We start from the raw sequence: 9,069 nt of genomic DNA, 5'->3' as shown, positions 1-9,069 counted from the left end.
TCTGATGTTTTTTTTCCCTGGTGACACACACACACGCACACAAACAGTGCTTCAGTGCCACCAATAACAGGAGCAGCAGCACCTCGACTTTCACTGCTGAACCGTAACAAACTGACTTTTAGTTTAATTCACTCATTGGACTTAGTTGCACAAACAAAATAAGCTCCATGTTGCCTGTTTTGTGTGTGTTTTTTGAATTGATATTGTTAATCTTGTCCCTGTGGTTTGTAACCCTGGAACTGTGCCATACATTTAATTAATAGGCTACGTAGTATGTTTAAAAAATGCATGAAAATCAATTGTAATTATCTTGAGAAAAGTAACATTTGGGATGATCAGTGTGTACTAAAGCCAAACCCTGAATAACTGACATGTATCACATTAATATCCCTTTTGCTAATTCAAGAAACGGACAGGAAAGGGAGCTTGAGTGTGAAGATTCATTCTTGGCCTTAGGATCTCATATCTTTAGAAATATTAGAAAATATTCTAATACTATGTTCATGTCATCAATTATCATAATTACCAGTTTCCAACTTGTAAATAGAATTCACATTAGCACCCAAGTTGTAATCACGACTGGGATACTCTGATTTCTCTAATAGCTCTGATGTCTGACGACATCTCTATCTTTACAGTCCATACCATATGACATGAACACAGCATAAACTCGATTTTCAGTAGATTTTTCAGGAGCTCTTGAAAGTATCCCACAGCTTTCTTCAGCACAGCAGCACCAAAGGTAGACAACACCGGCCACCTGTGAACACCAGTCCACAACATCATTGGGGAAGGGGAAGGCACCAAAGCTGTCATCCAGGAACCAGCTGACAGCCGGAGCAGTTCACATCCAACGCCAAAGAAAATCCCTTGAGTTTAGAATATTTTATCCCAGAAAAGAAGGTGAGCATTGTCACAACATGTCACCATTTGAACATAAATCCAGGCTTTTGCAAGCATGTGTAGTCAAAAATATCCTGATCACTTTTGTGTTTGACTATTCACACTTTCACCAAGCCTTTTTACAAGCAATTGGTGGTGAAAACTCTTCATAGTGAATCTTTTTCAGTGAGATGTTATTTATATCTGCTAACTGTTAACTGACTTTTTTGGCCACTTGGGGGCTGCAGAAACAAGGTGTAAACACAACGCTGACATATTTGACATATTATCACCTTTTAAGTTGATATGGTGAATTTGTTACCAAACAGTTTCTTATTTTCACATGCAGCAGATACATTGTCATTCATTTGAAGTCATGTTTCTGGCCACCTGATGGATTTAAGTCCAATATTCACTTTCCCTTTAGCTCTGTTTTTGCTTTCCACCAGCTCCTCAGAAAAATATCTGGCTCTTTAGCTGCTAAATGCTCCACTATGTTCACCAGCTAGTCGCTAACTTTTGTCTGTCTGCTGTTTGGTGCTGGGCAGGTAGTGTACAGTGGGTTTTTTGAGCTTTTTTGCTGAAAACAACTGCCTGCTGATGCCTGAAACGACGCTGATGAGAACAGTGAAAGTGAACCAAAACGTAAAATTTCAGGCCGCAAAACCAAAACAATGAGCTGAAAGACACTAAAACACTATGTATAACTGAGAGGAAGGTTGAAGTATTTTAACACATATTTCTGACGTAGGTTACTTTTTATTTTGAATAACTGCTCCACTTTGGCCATGAGAGTGTTGTGCCTTCATTTCTTAGATCAACAATTCAAAGAGTGGCAGTACACTGATACACTTGAACATTTTGACCACATGACATTTAATTTACAGTGAAGCTGCATCAATCATAACAGCTTATGAGGCTGGCTTTGCCCGTGTGGTGGCACAGTCAGACATACACATGCATACCACACACAAAGTCTCTTTGTCTGCAACCCTTTTTGCTCCATCCCTCCCTCCCACTCAGCCCTTCACTCTGTCATGGATCAGAGAACATGTCCCAAAGTGCTTTACAGGCAACACACGTGTAGCATATCCCTGCATGCTGATGTGACTTTACAGCTCCAACCTTGTACAGTAGATGTGTTTGTGTATGTGTGAACATCCAGTGGTGACTACACAGGATATGTGAAGGTCCACTGGTAGATGTGTGGCTATGCATGTTCTGACATCGTGTGTGACTATTTTCAAATGGAGCAACCTCTCATATTTCCTTGAACACTGGGGGGAATGAGATACTTTTAGATTTAGATGCTGACTGGTGGTTAAAAAAAGGAAGTTGACAGAGTGAAATGATACATAAATCTTTTTATGTAACATGAAGTAATGGTTCAGCAGTTGTACACGACGGTAAAGAAAGTGTTGGCATCATAAAATGAATTCTCCTTTGCGATTTATCACAACTTGTGTCTTATTTACTTTACTTCTTTAAGCAGTCTAGCTGGAATGGGGTCTAAGAGACAGGTTGATGGCTTAGATGAAGAAATCAATGAAGTTAGTTGAAGAAGGTGGATAGGAGCAAAGCAGTCTAAATATAAATCAGGTTTTACAGCTGTTGTGTGAGTTGTGAAACACAATCGATGGCCAAAAGTACAAAAGTAAAACTAAAGTTGTAATAAACCAGGTGTAAATGTATCAGAAGCATACAGCTGGTGTGATTCTGCAATGTGTAAAGTGCAAAGTTTTTAAACTTGAATGTGTCAGATTGCTTTCACCCTGTAACACAGCCCAGAAAGTGTTACATTACTGTGAATCTCTGATAGCCCCAGGGCCTCATTAGCCTAAACCAGGCCTGGTCCATACAGCTATTAATATCTAATACTCATTACTCTGTGCGTTTGGTGCGTGTCTGCCTGTTCGTCTTTGTGGACACTTGGGATTAACCTCCTGTGCCTTTCACACATGACCTCTTGTCCTCTCTGCCCCTGGCTCCCATTGGTCCCAACCTCTGTTGACCTCACCTCTGTTTCCACGGACACCAGAGGAATTAGGAAAAGCCCCATTGAGTCTTGTGTCTCTCTGAGCAGGTTGAGATGGTTTCGCTCTCTGGGTTTAAGGGCCTTTATGTGTACCTTTATGCATGCTGTTTGAACAGTTGGAAAGTGGTGAAAGGATCCTGAAGAAAGTCTGATTATTTTTATAACTTTCCAAAATTGATAATCTGACAGTCATGCCCACTTTTCACAGCAATTGGCCAGGTGCACATATTTTTTTATTCCACCACTGTTTGTAGCCTGTTTATTGATCTCATCCACCAATGAATGCTTCCACTTTATAATTCCACCCCTAACTATGATGACCAGCTTCTCACCCCACCAGCCAGGGTCTTAACTATTGAGTCTTACTATTGAGGACAGTAACACATGGTGGGTATTTTAAAAGTTTGATTCCAGACTCAGTATATTAAAATTTGAGTACTTGTAGGTCAGTGAATACTAATGATAACATTACAATTAATAAAGGATTGAGAATTTCTCCACCAAAATGTTATTCCTGTCAGTGTGGAGAAGGGTCTGAAACAGCATTTAGACCTTCATGGTAGGAAAGAAATATTAGTTAAATGCCCTGTGGAGTTTTCTTGTAAACAAACAAAAGTTATGTTTAAATTCAGTGTTACTTGCCAAAATGCATTGTGTGTATCCTTGAGGTCTAGCAAAGTGGTGAATACATTTCCTTCCTCAAACATTTGCCAAGACAAGTTTCTAAGTATTTCTTAGAAATCTAGAATTGTTAATATCCATGTTTACTAGTTTGCAGTCTTCTTCTTCCCTGTCTTTGCTGGCACATTGCTGCATATCTTGGTGTGTTACTGCCACCTGTAGATAAGTAGAATAGTGTTAAACTATTGACAGGAGTGTGTATCGCATCTCTCACGTGAGTTAACAAACAAACAAAACAGGGACCTATTGATATAAAAACAGCTCCATAGCACTCCTAGAGGTCAACATTTTACAGGGAACCTTTAACTGGATAGCTAAAATTTGAAAACTCCAAATAACTATAACATTTTAGAGAATTTCTTTTGTGTTTTCAAAAAATGGAGTGAGGGAGTGGAGTGAGAATGGGGGGAGGGACTGGGTTGTGTGTTGTGGGGACTGGGACTCATGACCTGTGTATTTCTAAAAAGCTGTTGTAGCTGTTTCCAGATTTTGTGCTTTAGTGAGTATTTACAGCAGCAGATGTGGGATTTAGTCAAAATAAACTACAATGACAGAACATTTCACCCAATGCAACAGTGTGGCTCACTGATGTGTTTTTAATAGTTTTTGGACAACGATGGAGCTCTATGGCACAGAGGAATAATAAATATCAGGCTTTAACGACACAGACAATAATTGTTAGTAGGATCAATTCATTGTTGCTTTTAGTTTTTTAATGGGATTTGTTGAAAAATATAGAGTATTGCCAGGCTTATCCTTTCACAGCCACTCTGGGTGTTGTCCATCTCTGTGCTGCTTTTATGTTTGACACTGAATATCCTTCAAAGGTTTCTCCTGTGAAATATTCACAAGATCCTCGCTAATGTGTTGAAGAAACACTAGGTTCACGTCACACTTCAGGGTATTTCCCAACTTGAGGGTTTTGTTGTATAAAAAAGTAATTTTCCGACTGGTTTCACGATGTTTCGCAGCAGCTGATCTTTGCTGAGTGCTTTCACAGTTTGGCATTTGGTTAAAAGTTTCTTCCCTTTTCTCTGCTGACTAATTTAAGATGTGTCACAACTAAGTTGTGATGTCTTGTTAATCTTTCAAACTTACTCTCAGTGGTTTGGGCCTGCTCAGCCTTCATCCATTATATCAACCCCACATAATCTAATTTCTACACATACACACACACACACACACACACACACACACACACTGCAGAGAAGAGGCTAACAAGAGACGGCAAGTAAATTTTACGCTCAAATTGTATCGGTCTGTGTCAAATGTGTGCATGCTGCTGAGAAGTACATCTTCGGAGGCTGTGAAACAAGTTTTATGGCGGGAATGGATCAATCTGTCTTAAGTCACAGGGATCCATCTCATGTCCTTCATCAGAAAAATGTGTAGAGCCGGCAAATGTCAACAAGCATTCAGTGTGTGTCTGTGTGGGTGTTTTTGGGTGTTCTTCTACCACAGTGAGGACCAACAGGGTGACTGAGTGTGTGTCTTTTTTGTGTGTGTTTGTGTGTGTGTGTGCATTCAAGTGTGGGTGTGTGTGAGAAATATGAATTTGTTGGTAAATGTCAAGAAGTTGGCAGTCTAATGGCTGAGTTGACAGATGATCCATAAAGCTATAAAGTGATTGGTTTGGAGATTCTCATTCATTCTAATGCAGCTGTCATAGTGGAGGAGTGTGTGTGTGTGTGTGTGTGTGTGTGTGTGTGTGTGTGTGTGTGTGTGTGTGTGTGTGTGAAATAGAGTATAGAGTGAAGCAGTGCAGTAGTGTAGTTGCAGTTTAATTACATCCAGAATGGACTTGCGTGTTGCTTGTTTTTTTTTTTGACACTTTCTTGTTTCAGCTCTTCACACTAACTTCTGTTCAGCCTGAGGATCACTTACTCAGCTTTTAGGAGTCTGTCCCACCCAGTTAACTCCTTCTTACAGCCTCACCTTGTTTCCAAAAATGGTTACATTAACTGATTTCTGTTATGGCACCTTTGTTTTCGTAACTTTTGTAATGTCAGGCCACATGGGGAATATTCGGCACCTCTCTTGCATCATCTAAAGATAAGGTGACCTTGGGAATAACTTCCCTATTAAATAAAACATACCGTACTACATATTGGTGCAGACCAAACCGACATGGATTTTGTCCTAAACTTACAATATAAGGCTTACTGCGAAGAGGGAATTCCTAACAATGTCACATCAATTACGCACGAGAGCCCAATCTCCCTATTAAAGGCGTTTTGCCACAAACAGGCAATTAAACTGGAATGTTGTGTGTTCTTGTGCAAACAAAGCACTCAACTAAACCAGACTGACTCAACAAAAAAAAATCCCCACGACGAGCCCCCAACTTTTTATGACACAACAACGAAGGGGAGACGCATGCCAATTTTATGATGTATGAAAATGTATGACTGCAGTGGCAAGCATGAGGCGCATGTTGTCAGTGTAAGACAAAAAAGGACAACGCAAAAGAAAGATCAGAGCTTGGTGAGTGATGAAGGGATTGACACATAACTTAAATAACTTAAATAGCTCCACCCAGCAAAGGACCTGCAAGACACACAAACACACACACCCACACTACACAGGGCCAAGCCAAAGGGCGCTGGGGCCTTCACATTCACAAATACCTGCTGAGATACAGGTAGTTCTCTTATGCACTTTATCATTAAAGTTGATAAGAACTCGCAGGTAATGAGCATTGTTCTAAAAGTTAGAAAATGTATCTGGTTTCAGATAAGGTTAGATGATTATTCAGTCACATACTAGACTTGATTGGGTAACTGGTGCAAGAGACATAAAAATTGACAAAGTTATTGCTCCTCCCTTAATTTTTTCTTGATCATAACTATTGTTTCCACAGCAAGGTTAGTCAGACAGCTCTGGCTAATTTGCTGCACTAATGATGAATGAGATTTTGTTTTATGAATGTGTGTTTATAAATCAACAGGCTGTACAATGAAAACCAGAACACACAAACTAAAAGCGTATCTTTGTTTGGAAGATGCAGGCTCCCAGAATTGACTTTGGTTCAAATCCTCTTGTCATATTTTACAGGGTCAGTTCACCCAAATTACACAAAAACATTTTATCACTGACCTCCTGTGGTATTTATCCATGCAGATAGTTTTTGCTGTTACTTGGCCAGTTTTTCACATATCCACCTCTGAGATTTCTGCCTACACCTCATAATTCAATTGAGGTGAATGAAATTTTGTTTTTTGTGCTCACAGCATTTAAAAAACTACATTGAAAAACTTCACCAACAATGTGTCTTTCCAGAAACAATGTCCCATTTACTCTGGGTGATCCAAAGATTTCACTGTAAGCAATTTTCAGACTATCTACAGAAGAAATAGTCCCTATAAATCTGTTGACAGTTTGTTTTGTGGATTATCCAGAGAATGCTGTTTCCAGAAGGAGATGCTGCTAGATTTTTAAAATGTCACTTTTAAATACTGTGAGCACTACAAGCAAATTCCTCCATTGCATTGGCACGGTGGCAGAAATCTCAGAGGTGAATATCTCAAAAGCTGGGTAAGTAAAACCCAAACTATCTGCATGGGTAGATACAGGAGAGGTGAGAAAACAATTGTGATTTGGGTGAACTGACTCACCAATGGGCCAAACTCCAAAAAAATGGTGCTAAAACTTAAGTTGCAGCTGTTTGCTGAGCCCAGAGAGTGTGTACTACTTCATAATCATATTTGGAAATAAAACCATGAAGCAAAGACAAAAGCAGCAGGTGTAGAGTGACACTGGTGCTGCAGATTAAAATGTTGCTGGCTCTGCTGTGGTGACTGTCAGATGAAGCACCCTCAGCTTTCAGCAACTCTTTGAGTGATTTAGCTTCTTTTTAAGGACAGCACTGCTTAGTTAACATGGAAGTAGCCCCAGAAAAGGTGAACAAATTACACCTTTACAGCCAGCGTGAAGACGAGAGCTGTGATCTACTTCCTAATCTTTTAAAATTAGGTCCACACTCCATTAGACATCAAATGGCTGACCACAGTGGTGTACTTAAGGACATAGGAATCATAATCACTAAAAATTCATCTATCAAAAGAGGCATAGAGAGAGGACGTGTCAAGGCTAGGAGAAAGTTATTTACTGCTCCTGGTGAACAAGCAGACGGCTGTAGTCCTTTATACCAGGGCCAAAGAAGCCTTCGCGTGCTTCAGTGCTTCCAGTTTCAAGACTTTCACTCCTTTATAAACCACATTCAGCTAGACTGCAAAACAAATAATGTGTTTTGTGAGAACAGAGATGCCTGGCTCCAAATCGAATCTCTTGGTTATGCTACAGTGGCCATGTAGCTGCATGACACCAAGATGCTTCAAGCCTCAGCCTTTTTTCTTGTCCAGGGCAGAACAGAAACACTGCTGCAAGGGCCAATTTAAAGCTCCAGATATTGGTGTCAGCTCTGTCAACAAAACTGACAAGAGATGGCAGAGGATAAAAGGACATTAAACCACCTGGAGACAGGAGGACGCCTGGATAAGATCTATCAAAATTGGTGTTTTTCCTAGCAGCAAGCTGGACACCAAGAGGAAATATGCAAATCATTCCTTCTGCCTGAGCAAAGAAGTCCCTGTTATCATTGTACTAACAGGATTGTGTGTGTGTGTGATCCAAAGTCATAAACCCATATCCATGACCACAGATTATGTTATAAATAAGTGTGGCTGAGCATGTGCAAGTCGATGTTTGATTATGCTGTCACAACTTTGGACGTGACATTACGTTTCAATCTCATTCCACCGCAGATCCACTCGGAGTTGGAATTGACTATCAGCTTAAGTTGCCTTCCACCATATATTTAAATGTTTCTGTTTATGGCGGTTTTGGAAATGAAAACTGACAAAATATCCTTGTGTTGGAGGACAGAAACATACACACACACACACACACCGTAATTCCCCCTCTCCTTCCTCCCACTATAGAGAGAGATAGATTTACAGTATCTTACCAACATGTCTTTTCTATACACTGTCAAAATAAGCACGATACATAAAAAAGTCATTAATCCATATAAAGATTTATTAAAGGAATAGTTCAACATTTTGGCTAATACGCTTATTTGCTTTGTTTCAGAGAGTTAGATGAGAAGATTGATATCAATCTCATGTTTGTGTGTTAGCAGGTGTTCAGACTGCAGGCAGCCCTGCGTTAAAACAACACAAGGAGTTGCACTGGTGGGGGTTTGTTGTCTAAGGTACCAGTGAAACATAAACTATGATCCAGGGAGTCCAGTTTGAGTAACAGGTCCAAGAGTTTGAAGGGTTATCACACGCCAAAACACTGCAGATGTAAATGACCATTGAATCCCCAATCACTGAAGTAGGTCGTCATCTTTACCTCCAACCATAGAGGGCAGTGTTGCCATGGAACTCCTGAGAAAGGCTTTCACAAGAAAGGACTTTATTATTGAACTTGAACCAAATGTTACTTTGTTTGTTTTTGGTTGACTAATA

The sequence above is a fragment of the Siniperca chuatsi genome, linkage group LG17, assembly GCF_020085105.1.
Source record: "Siniperca chuatsi isolate FFG_IHB_CAS linkage group LG17, ASM2008510v1, whole genome shotgun sequence".
NCBI classification, from domain to species: Eukaryota; Metazoa; Chordata; class Actinopteri; order Centrarchiformes; family Sinipercidae; genus Siniperca; species Siniperca chuatsi.
The sequence above is the reverse complement of the archived record's forward strand: the minus strand, read 5'-3'. Positions refer to the sequence as shown.